The sequence below is a fragment of the Coturnix japonica genome, chromosome 3 (genome assembly GCF_054131305.1).
Source record: "Coturnix japonica strain WE chromosome 3, WE-NBRP24, whole genome shotgun sequence".
Taxonomy (NCBI): domain Eukaryota; kingdom Metazoa; phylum Chordata; class Aves; order Galliformes; family Phasianidae; genus Coturnix; species Coturnix japonica.
In genome coordinates this window covers 83,646,236-83,658,662 of record NC_140665.1, presented here as the reverse complement: position 1 = coordinate 83,658,662, position 12,427 = coordinate 83,646,236, and the positions used below count along the sequence as shown (strand labels likewise).

Genomic DNA, 12,427 nt, shown 5'->3' with positions numbered 1-12,427 from the left:
TTCTTTACAAGTATTAAGATATGCAAACACCAGATATGAAATTGCCAGATGTCTGACCAGAATTCAGAACTCAGCCATCTACCCCCACTCACAGGTGACCAATATATTAAACGCCTTAGTTCAAAGCATTGTGAAGCTACCAGCAGCACTGGATAGAAGCCATTGGCACACATGAAGGCCATGAGATAACATTCTGTGTTATGCTACAAAAGTCCAGCAGAAGCCAGAACTGCTGACAAGCAGGGAGAGATGGAAGGACGAAGGTCTCATCAGATGGTGAAGAAACTCAGATCCAATGAAAACATGAACATCTCTCCACTCCCAGAAGAAAAAAAGGAAAAAAGAAACATGTACACTGCTAATTTGTTCATACTAGGAAGGGATGTCATCATTCCAGGTTGTCATTTCAAAGTACCCAATGTCTGTTTCCTTGGCTTATATTCAACCTCTTCTGTGACTTGGATGCTATAAACAGAGATAGGGTATTGCTAGGCTGTAAAGCACCCACTACAGACTGTATGTTACCAGAACACTTTGTAAAGCAATAAGAAACACAGACAACCATTGATTTCTGAAAATGAGATAAGTTTAAAGTTGGCAGGCAAAGGGCTGCGGCCTTGGCTGCTGCAGCTACTTGCAGAGCATCAGCTGCCCTGGCTGAGGCAAGCTGCATTAGGCAGTAACAGGCCCAGGGTGAGCACAGTGAAGTAGAGATTCTACGGGGAAGAAGGTTTGGACAGACATAACACAAATACTTGTTGTTTCTTTTTCTTTTCCAGAGCTTGGTTGTTTTGACCTTTATCTCGAGGTCCGCTGTTCTATCATACAGAAGATAGAAAATTCACTGACTGGGTGGCAGAGAGCATGAACATATGGAGTAACTCAGATCACATAGCTCAAGAGACAACAGAAGTCTACATTTTTCAGTTGTAACCAGAGCAGAGAACACAAAGCTTCTACCCTAGGAGGACAAAAGATATTAACAGGAAGCACAGAGCAGAGATGACTGGAACTAAGCCTTCGCCTTCCTGTAGTAGCAAATACTGTATCAAAGAAGGAACAAACAAATCGACAGATCACATTCTTGACTCTTTTCATATTTTTAAAGCTATGAGGCAACTCCAGGCAACTCTGATTTTCCTCAAACCGTTCCCAGGCCCTTTTAATTACTGGCCTTCCAAGTCTGCAACACAAACATAACAAGGGCTGTAGTTTCATGTTGCTCCAAGCAGATCAAAGCCTATCATAAAAATATTAGTTTTTTTTTTTTCAAAAGTCCTCTGGAATTACTTAAATAGGGCTCTTGGACATTACAGAATGTTTTGTATGCTTTGTCTATTTCTAGCACTCAATACAGTGCAGGTGGAAAACTTGAATGCTATTGAGATGCTCAGCTTGGGCACAAGTGATCCTTGGCAGCTGAAAGCACAGGCCAAAGGCTGCACTCAGATGTGTTTTTTCTCAGGACGTTTTGTTTTGTTAAGGTATCAGCGTTTTTCATACAGCAGTGGAAACTTGCCCTTCTAATGAACATCATGATAAAGAGCTGCTAAGGCTTCAGCTTCTATCCTGCTCCTCCAGAACGCCCTGAAATAACAGATCCCATTTATCAAATCTAAGTGCCTCAAGTTGAGCTCAAAAAAAAAAATCCTAAAATAGACATATAAATAATTGCTCTGAGTGCAAAGCATCGTCAGGCCCGGCTGCTCTGCAATCTTGGAAATCAGCCACTTTCTCAGTTCTTAAATTAGGACTCCAAAGCCTAATTTTAGGCACTTGATTTTGAAAATCTTGAATAATGTTTTCTAGTTGATGTTTCCCAGTCCTCACCACCATGGAGGTGGCTCTTCTTTTCTCTCCTCCCAGAATCACAGAATGACCCGGGTTGGAAGGGACCTCAAGGATCATGTAGTTCCAACCCCCCTGCCTGGCAGGGCCACCAAGCATACACATTTACTAGATCAGGTTGCCCAGGGCACCGTCCAACCCGGTCTTGAACACCTCCAAGGACGGGGCATCCACAACCTCCCTGAGCAGCCTGTTCCAGGACCTAACCACTCTCCTAGTGAAGAACTTCCCCCTAATATCCAACCTAAATCTCCTCTCTTTTAACTTAAATCCATTTCCCCTTGTCCAAACCAGCAATGTTCCCTCATCCAAACACAATCATCACTCCGCCCTTTGCAAGTGCTCATCTGCTTGATAATGCAAAGACGGAATCAATAACCCAAACTAGCAACTTTTACTGCCCATTTCTTTCCCATTTTGAACACCCTTGTAAGCCTTAAGCGCACTGTCTGTTAGTACTGACATGAAGTTTAGAATAACTCATAGTCCATCTGATCTGAAAGCACATTTGTCTTATGGGAAGCCATATGAAGTGTGAATGCTGTGGATTTTGCTTTTTTCTTTTAATATAAAATGCAGTAAACTATTTTTAAACTTCAGTTTGCAACCGTATCTCTAGCAAAGCATTGCAGATTTTCGGCCCACCTTGCACTGGTGGTAAATCATCCTGTCTGCTGCTGACTCGCCAGGACTCACCGTGCTGAGCTTTCATGCTCTCCATCAGCACAAATGGAGGAAGCTTAGAAATAAATCATTTGTACAAAACTCAGGGAAGTGTAAAAAAGCCACAGGACAAAGGGAGAAGCCAGTCTCGAGCTGCTTAACCTCAATGGTACTTCAAAAAATGTGAAAATGAAGGGGTAAGGGAGAGCTTTGCCCTGATAATTAGGGGGATGATTTCATGCCATTGCTTTTTCCTGCCATTCCTGCCATGCCTTGCCAAATCCTCTGGCAGCAACTGCCTTTAAAATAAAGCACAACTGTGGTAACTGAAGTGTTTAACAGGATAGAAACAAATATATGAAAGAGTACCTCAACATGGAAGAGTTAACTGTCCTCCATACCCCACACCTCATTATATCTAATAATCATCAAATAGATGAGGTAAAACAAATCATAGATCCCTGATTTAAATCACATTCTCAGCAGATCGCAACTAGCTCGATTTAGCTTGAATTAAGATCTGAATGTCCTAAGATTAGGACATTCACATGCATTTCATCTCCTTGCAGCCAGCGGTTGGAGCTACACCACAGGATAACTTCAGCCTTAGGGAGGGCATTGAGGATGACAGCCAAGAGGGAAGAACGAGCTGGAAGCACGCAACCAAACATTCCCATTGCATTCCAATTGCTGAGAACAGCTGAAATAGGGGTGTACCCTAAAGTGCCAGAGGGCCACAGCTTTTATTTCCCATCATTCAGGTGCCACCTGTAACAAGGGCTGCAAAACTCTTCACCATTAATAAAGCAGCTCCTCTCATCTCAGACTGCACTCATCCTTGGGTCAACTTACATCTGCATGAGAAAATAAAGGTCTGGTCCCTGGAACTTATCCAGGACCTATACTTTGCACACCTCCGAATGGTGTGCAAAGTAACAAGAAGAGAGGAATAAGCTTTGTTGAGATGCAACTACTAGGCCATGACATTATGCTGCTCAGAACAAAACCCTGCAGCTGCCAAACCTCGGGTTATCTGTGAATGCCTTCGTGGTGTGGTCGATGCATTCAAGAATCTTTTTGTTTCCTTGATGAAATGACCGACTTGCACAAAACAGACTTGTTTCTATCTCTCTTGCCTTCAAAATGGTGTAAATGCAGAGCTCATGGTTCAGAAAAGCAACTGGCCTTGAAGCATTCAGAACTCACTCTTTTCCACAGGATAAAGGAGATAAAACACTTCTGTGGAAAATAAGATGGAATTTTTTCCTGCCCAGGATTGACAAGCAGTATCAGAAGTGAAGATGCCATGGAACAGCAGCAGAGGAAGAGGACACAGAAGATTTCTCACAGATGCTTCGTTCCCATCTCTCCCACTCCTTTCCCTTCCTGTATAACACGGGCACCTGGCAGTGTTCCATTCACAGACTTTCCAAAAAAGCCAACAGGCAGCCAGGTGGTGGCACTTCTTCTGCAGAGACTGAGAGCTGAAAAGCCCGGGGGATCTCAAAGGGCTCTGGGGCTGTACCTGTGTGAGACTTTGCACACCACCAAAGTGCTGTGCTAAGTCAGTGAGGTGCACGTGATGTGGGGCACCAGGTCAGCAGCCCAACAGGGGCTGAATAATTGTAGAAACAATTACTGGAGGAAAAGAAGAAAAGGAAAAACTTGGAAGAAAGGGCTGAGATGATACTTACATAGGCTTCCTCCCACCCAACACTGCACATTTTATAGGACACTAAGAGTATCCCCTGAAGATTGGGATGGGGATATCTGGGGTGATACTGATGACAGCAAGCCAGAAGAAAATGATCCTGTTTTCCATAAATCCTCCTGAATATGAAGCAATATGAAGCCAGACCTGCTGTTCAAACAAAAAGAACAGGGGGACCTTGGGGTATTACTCTGCAACATAATACAGAGACCATGCCTCAGGATCCATTGCTGTGGTGAACTGTGTGCCAGTATCTGCCCCCAGCACAGGGACAACCTGCAAGGTCACTCCTCAACGTGGTGACTCCTTATATGTGACAGACACCAGTAAGTGACCAATACTGAGCTCCTCAAAAATTGAAAGACTTCCAATATGCTAATAGCTGGCTAGCTGACTATGGTATTTAGTGATGGTGCACATAATCCCTTAGATATAAATTGTTGGCCAGGGGGTCCCTTCCAACCCCATGACGCAGCGGATGGGCCTCCCCAGAGGCCTTGTCCGACCCTGTTCTGCAGATGACCTCACCATCACAAACCTTGTCAGGTCATGCAAGTTTTGTTAAAGCACTACCTTATAGCAGTAAAACACACTGCTACTTCGCTTTACGAATGGAGTGTATAATCCCATCTGCAACACAAGCCAAGGTGTAGGCTTTTCACGCTTTCAAAAGCTTTAGAGCAAGGGCAGGGTCAGTACTGTAATTCAGCATGGTGTATCTGTTCCAAACACAGGGACAAAACACCCACACTCATCAAGGTGATGAGTTTACTCCCTCCACCCTACAGCCATCCCTTTCCCTATCAGGCAGTACCAGACAGGCAGTTATAAAACAGTATTCGAGTATGGCCAAAATATGTTGTACATACCACATCTTACATATTGGAAGTGTTCTGGCGGAAAGCACAAGGGAAAATGTGGTATGTAAAGTCACAGAAGGTCATACAGAATGTGCTAATGTCATACATAGCTTCCTTATAGTGATATCAGAAATGTAAACACCACGGCATGAACTGACAGATTATTGCACTGTAAAAAGCAGCCATAAAAGAGGGCTGAGATTTCACAATACAAACAAAAACAGATCTTAAGATGCATTAGCATCTGTCCTGCAAAATGCAGAACCAAGGATGGATGCAACCCAAAGCAGCTGGGAGAGCAGGATGGAAGGTGGAGGAGGAGAGAGCCAACCACCAAAGAGACTGCACAGACAGGGACCAAGGATGGGCTTCTTCATAACCTTTGTTCAGTCAGAAAGAACATGCCAACAGAAACGGTGGAGAGAAATGGAAAATGGTAAAAATAAAAAGCAAAAAACATGGGGCATCTGGTGGATCCCACCAAAAATAGTCAGTCTGGAGCTGAGGATGGTGGAAGACAGAGGAGAAACTCATCAGAGTATCTTAATGCTCAGTATTAAAGCACAGTATACTGAAAGAAACAATAATTGAGTCCTCAGTAGCAGTTTGAGATAAGCCTCGAGTATGGGAGTGTGAGAAGAAACATCAGTGACTTTGATTTTCTGATAAGTTTAACTCAATAACCAGATCTAGTACCAACAGCAGAAAGGGACTCTCCACGAGGTAGACCCATCATTGCAGACAGGGGAAGCATGGTGCTCAAGCCCACAGCCTCACTCATGTCCTTCACGTGCTGACCCCAGCCAGCACTCCTGCAATGGCTCGGCACAGAGCCCAGCTCCGCTCATCCGTTCTGCAGAACAACCCCCCAGAAGAGCTGCTGAGCCAGCTTCCAAAGGGCAATGGGAAACGGGCAGAGAGAAACGGAGAAGGGAGAAAAGTAAAAATGAAAGGGGAAGAAGGGTAGAAAAGCCCTTAACATTACTGATGATCTACCACATGCACACATTTGGCAACTCACTTACAGCCCTAATGCCGTACGTAGGTTATAACCATCTCCTCCAAAGGCAACTAAGAGCACTAAAGCACACGCACTGCTCTGAGGTGATCATTTTCCACACACTCTAAAGCTGGCTCAGTGCTGGTGAGAGCACCGTGTTCTCACCTACTGTGTCCTTCAGGACTCAAAGCTCCATTTTAAGTTTCTTAAGTACCTGTTTTAACACATGGAACCAGCCCACACAAACACCCAGAGAATGGGCCTGTGCTAAGTGCAACTGATACCCAGCCCTGCACATCATTTGAGCCTGATGTGCCTGATGTAGAACCAAGGAGCATTTAGCTCACACAACTCAAAGTTCATGAGAGCTCTGCAGTTACTCAACTGGAGCTTATATTTTGAATACATTACTTAAATGAGCTCTGTACTGTACCCAGAAGCAATGAGTCAATTAGGTGGGGGACCTGAAAAAATGATACAAAACCTCTGAAAAGAACATTAGCGATCCCTTCCTGCACCATAATGCAACCACTTAGCAGTGGTGATAGAGCGAGAAATCAATACAGAAGATAAAAAAGTCTCAAAGTATGTTATTTTTGTTCTGCAAGGCGTCGTCGGGCTTTCGGCTTGTCTTTGCTCGCTTCAAAGGCAGATGGTGATGGCTTTGAAAGGGCAGAAGAACAGGTAACAAAGTCAGGGGTTTCTGAAGCCTACCAGTGAGAAGCAAGGGCTGAGCGCTGCCTCAAGGACCCCTGGACATTTCAAGATTACTTGAGAACCTGGTGATGGCTGCAAAACCAGGAGACAGAGACAGAGTCATGTAAACCCTCATGGTTAAGGGGCACAACACATCAAGTGGCTCTAAGGCTCTGATTTTTATTCAGAGGGCAGGGAGGCACTGGCACAGCTGCCCAGAGAACCTGTGGATGTCCCATCCCTGGAGGTGTTCAAGGCCGGTTTGGATGTGGCCCTGGGCAGCCTGAGCTGGTGGGGGCTGCCCTGTCTATGGCAGGGAGGTAGAACTGGATGGGCTTTAAGATCCCTCCCAAGCCTGTGATCCTACAATTCTAGGATATGATCCATAGCTTGCAGCTGTGTCCTTCAAAGCCAAATCCAGCTTCATGTCATTCTGCCCAGAGCTGCCCTGCAGGAGGGCTAGCTCCAGTGCATGTAAGGACCGTACCAACAAGCTGTGCATAAGTGCATTTAGGCAAGGAGAAGAGCCACACACCATAACTGGCATACAAGCTACACTTCAGCACACAGAAGTGTTTCTCCAATTTCTTGTTCTAAAGGGCAGGGTTAAACGCTGTAGAATGTCACCCTGCTAACTGGTTAATGGTTTAATTATTGTTGCTTAAGTCAAAGGTTCTCCTTACTGTTTGACTGGGAGATGATCAGCACTTCTAAAAGCCAGCTGGGAACAAGAAGAAATCATCAAGAGAAGGTTAAGAGAAGCTATTTGATTGAATTCCATTCATAGAAACAGCACTCCCAAGGAGGAGGACACGTCTGTACCAGTATTAAAAAAATAACCAAAAAAGCATTGGGAAATAAGGCACCTGCAAATTTGCATGTTTATGAACTAAGCAGTTATACACGTGGCCTAGAGCCATAGGATATTATGATGTGTTTTCTAGTCTAATGAGCTTAAACACCATATTGTGCAATTGAAAACCTGTTAGTTTTGGTCTCTCACTGTAACATCCCTAAAATCGTGACACCAACTGTGTATCAGCACACAGCTTCCCCAAATACTAGTGTGTTATCTGAACTCAAACCTAAGGCATTTCTTTTACAGCAGAGAGCCTCAATTTGCACAGGGGAAGGAAGCAGTTCTCCTCCAGTCAATGCAAACACAGCTGGTGAGAGGAATAACAGTTTTGTCAAGGTCACGAGAGGAAGAGAGGAGCACTTGGAAGAGGCAGCAGGACAAGGGCAGCTGCTGTGTGTAAATGACAGTGTAAATCCACAAATGCCATTAGGAAGGAATCACCGCAGCATAACTTACGTAGCTAATAATGCTTTAACGCAGGCATGCAAAATATCCAGCTGCACTGGGATGCTCAGACCCTACCCTAGTTTACAACAGCGAGTTCAGCAGTAGGAGTGTGATTCATTTGTTCTTGGAGAATTGACAGCTCCACTGAGCAACACACATCTGTAGAGTGCTGCACCTGGTAAGGGAATTCACTGAGCTGCCGTGGTGCTTCCTCAGCGCTTGGTGCTTTGTGCTTTGCGTGAGTCAACCATCCCAGCGAGGAAATGAAATAGTTCTGTAGCACATTGGCTGCACGGGGAGAGCATTCGCAGGTCACATACTTTGGGCAAGTTTGTTCTTGTGCTGTTATTTACCCTGCACAATAACGCATCCCAAACACCAAAATACAAACAGAGAAACCATGGCAGTACATTTTGGGAAATCAAATCAGTCCCAATGGAGCCACTGCATAGAGTCCACTGCAACTATAGATGTACGTCGACAAGAAGATTCAAGGCAGCATTGGTCTGATTTGAGCGTTTATTTGCACACAAAGAAAAGCAATTGAACTGGAAGCAAGATTTCAAGCAGCCTAAGTGCTACACAATTCCTTACTCATTCTCTTGATTTACTTGGGTGTGGGCAAATGTATGCAATCTCTAAGGGAAAAAACTGTGATGCTAGCATGCATAAATCCTTTGAAGTGCAGGAATCTGTGCTGTTAATGCAGTTAGGAATCACAAAACAAATTAGAGACTACACTGCACGAGACAATACAGCTAGAGATTACAAGGACTGCTGTCAGATTTGTGAAGTGTTTTGAAGTCTGAGCGGCACACAGTAAGCATCCATTTCTGAAGTCTATTATCCAGCTTTCAGAAGCATATGTTATGTTTGGAAGGATATAATTTGGTACATTGTAAAAGCAGGAGACTGCTAGAGCTGAGGCCGACAGCCTCAAAAAGACTCGCATCTATCAGGCCAATTCCAGATACAGAAGTGATTAAGAAGACAAAATGAGCAAGTTAACTGGTTGCTCAGGGAATCTTACAGCAAAAAGCACCAGGATAAAGAGGTGTCCTCATGACCTATACAAATAGCTGGCAAATCTCATACGGAATTCAGGACCTTTGGAAAGGAAACAGGCTGTGAAACACCTCAGGATAGCACACCATTTGCAGAAGTGTTCCCTGGTTCATGCAGGCTGGATAGGACCTGGGCAGCCTGATTAGTGGGTGACAACCCTGCCCACGGCAAGTGGGTTGGAAAGGGACTGTCTTCAAGGTCCCTTCTGACCCACACCATCATGATTATAAGTGCTTCTGCCCCTCAGCAGTGAAACCAAAGGCTTTTCAGCTTTGAGGAAGCCTCTCCATCCCTGCCCACTCCAGCAGACAACTCTGCATAAGACAAGAGCAGCTCGGCTTATTGCCTCAGAGGCAGCAAGCTGACAGCATGGTGACAGCTGGAATGCCTCCCAGCTGCTCCGGAGACTCACTCCTTCAAGCTGTGCTGAGACCAGTAGAAGACAGGTAGGAGACAGCAAGGACAGGGATTGTTTTGGCCTTGCAAATCACTCTTGTATTTGAGCAGCGCCATATTGCTGTAGCCTATTTTGAGCTCTATAACCACAGAAGTGTTTCATGTTGTGGCCCAAAAATGAGGAAGGTAAAGGCATGAGGCCTGTTTGCCATGTGCAAGCATTTAACCAGTTACCAGCACAACAGCACTTAGTAAGAACGCGCTCACCGACAGCTCAAGGCTTTCCATGTGTAACCACCCAAAGAGGAACACCACAGCAGTGTGGAAACCTATAATGGTCACATCTGTGCCCAAAAATAATCAGAACCTTCAAAAGCCTTTCCAAAAAGCTGCACCAGAACGAGCAGCTTTAATTGAAGTTACTGTACAGGAGCCTACCAAACGCACAGTGTTATTTCCAATGGACAGACAGATCTTTCTGTTGTTCTGCTAACCGTATTTTCCCCAAGCGAATGCCTCTTACAATCAACATAAAGTGAAGGTCAGCGTGGAAAGAACAGATGAGATGAGAGAATTCAAAATATTTAATTTCAGCTCTGACTGTTGTGAGGGCAAGGAATGCACTGAGGAATTCTCGCTGAGAAACTGAAAGACAACAACTCACTGAAACACTGCACTAAGCACACCTAAAGGCCGGTCAGACTGCATGCACAGCAGCCACATACCCCTAAGGATGCTCTATTTGTGTTACAGACACACACGAGTTTCATTGTAAGATACTTAATCAACTGCAGATACAGAAAGTAAATGACAGTACACCAAAGTGTCATTGCTTTTTAAATGAGCGTGTCCACAGTGGGACAAACAGAACAACTCCTCCTGAACTCGCAAAACAAAGCTCCGTGACACATTAACTTCATGTCTGCTCTGATTGCTTTTGAACGCTGAAATACTGGGTGCTTAGAACCATAGAAGGCTGGGAAAGACCTCATGCAGTCCAACCATCAACTCATCACTACTGTACCCACTAAACCATGTCCCTAAAGCCATGCCCCTTAGCTTTGTTCACTTACGATTTCCTTTGCTCATTATGAACAAAACAAACCACACAAACAAACCCCAAAGTGCTTCCAGCATGTGTTATTTGCATAGTTCATACCCTGCAAGAAATCCAGCACAAGGTCCTCAATTCTAGCATGTTTTATCGTGTCCTGGGCCCATGAGCCCTGTTGGCTGGCATCTTTGATTTGGAAACACCACTGCTAACCTTGGTGCACTGCTCTCTTTGACACGTGCAGAAAGCTGGCAGGGATTTCCAGCACACCAAGCCTGGCCATCTACAGGCATGTGAGTTTCAAGGGAAACACTTCATCTGTGCCTGCCACCACAGACACCCCAGGCGGCAAAATGGTCCCGTTCTGGAACACACTTTGGTTACCTGCTGCTCCAGCAACAGATTATGCACACTACAGCCCAGACACGTGCGTGCTTTACAAGAAGCTCCAGCTTTCCTTCCTGAACAGTAGGTGATAACGCGGTGTGCTGGGGCTTACAGCCCCGCTGCTGTTTGTGCTGCTGCTCCTGGCAGAGGGCACGGCAGCAGCCAGCACGAGCCGCGAACCTTTCCAACAAAGCCTCAGGCAAAGGAACGAGGCAGGCTTAGGCTGGAATAGCTGCGTTAGATCACCGAACCCTTCGGTGCTATTCATGACTTGGCATTAAAAACAAACAAACCCCCTCGTTCTCTGCCTGCAGCCCGCACTCTGGCTGTATCCCGGCGGCACAGCCCTCAGTCCCGGGGCCGGCTGGGCATTGCCGTACCCAGCTGCTGCTCATGGCCGTGCCCGCCGAGCAGCCCCGGCTCCCCCCGCCTGGCTCCAGCTGCAGGGCGGGTGTCGTTCGCACGGAGCGGTTTCGAGACTTCCTGTTCGGAAGCATCCTAAACACAGCGGCACCCGCGCCTTGTTCTCCCGTTGTTTTTCCCTCCTCACCGTCTCCTGCAGCCGGACCGAGCTCTCCCACCCCCGTTTATCACAGAGGCGCTCGGTACAAGGCGTGGGAACCCAGCGGCTCCGTGGCCCCGCCGGCAGCTCCATCCTCCCGCTGCCGGAGCGATGCACCGACCCGTCCCCTGCATCCGGCCGGAGCCCGTCGTGCTGAGCGAGCAGCGGTGCCCGGCGGGACGGCTCGGCCCCGCACAGCCGCCTTTGTGTGCGGACGGGGAGCTCCCCGGAGGCAGCCCCCACACCCCACACACCCCACACGGCCCCACAGTGTCGAGACGGAGCGCGGCGGCACGGCCAACTTCTGAGCAGCTCCCACGGCACGTGGCCGCCTCCCGCTCCCGTCCCACCCGACCCCTCCATTCCCCCCCCGCCCCGCTCGGAGCCCGGGATGCTCCCATCCACTTCCGCGGGGCACAAAGCGCGGACGCCGCCCCCGCGGCCCGGCCGTTCCCGTTAGCTCCGCCGCCAACGCTCCCGATTCCACGTTTTGCTTTGTTTTGGTTCTCAATTCCCTTTTTTATCCGCCCCCCCCTCCCCACACGCACCACAGAGGAGCTGTGGGCCGGGGGGGGGGGGGTGGTCGCGGAGCTGCAGTATCCATGGCAATGCCGGATTGCATCATGCTTGTCGGGAAGCGACAGGCGATTTGGGGGCGAAAAACCCCGGCTCAGCCCCCGCCGCCCGCAGCCCCCCACACAACTGCCGACCCCAGCCCAGCCGCAGACACAGAGCCCACCCCGCGCCCTTCCTCCTCCTCCTCCTCCTCCTTCTCGTCCTCCTCCCGGTCTCGCACAGCCGCACCCCACCCGGCGGCCCTACCTGACGGCGCTGCGGGCGGCGGCGGCACCGTCCGGCTGTGGCACGCTGCGGGGCGAC

At 47.5% G+C, this 12,427-nt stretch overlaps 1 protein-coding gene across 4 annotated transcripts in view; it reads right to left on the bottom strand.

The window, feature by feature from the left end:
* ELOVL5 (ELOVL fatty acid elongase 5) overlaps positions 1–12,427 on the bottom strand; it is a 27,992-nt gene extending 15,565 nt beyond the window's left edge. For 3 of the 4 annotated variants that reach the window (XM_085543863.1, XM_085543862.1, XM_015859247.3), the window contains exon 1: positions 12,371–12,427. The gene's annotated coding sequence lies outside the window, so the exon portion shown is untranslated. Of the gene's footprint in view, positions 1–11,536; positions 11,870–12,370 lie in introns of those variants that run through there. The other variant, XM_085543864.1, reaches the window with a different exon arrangement.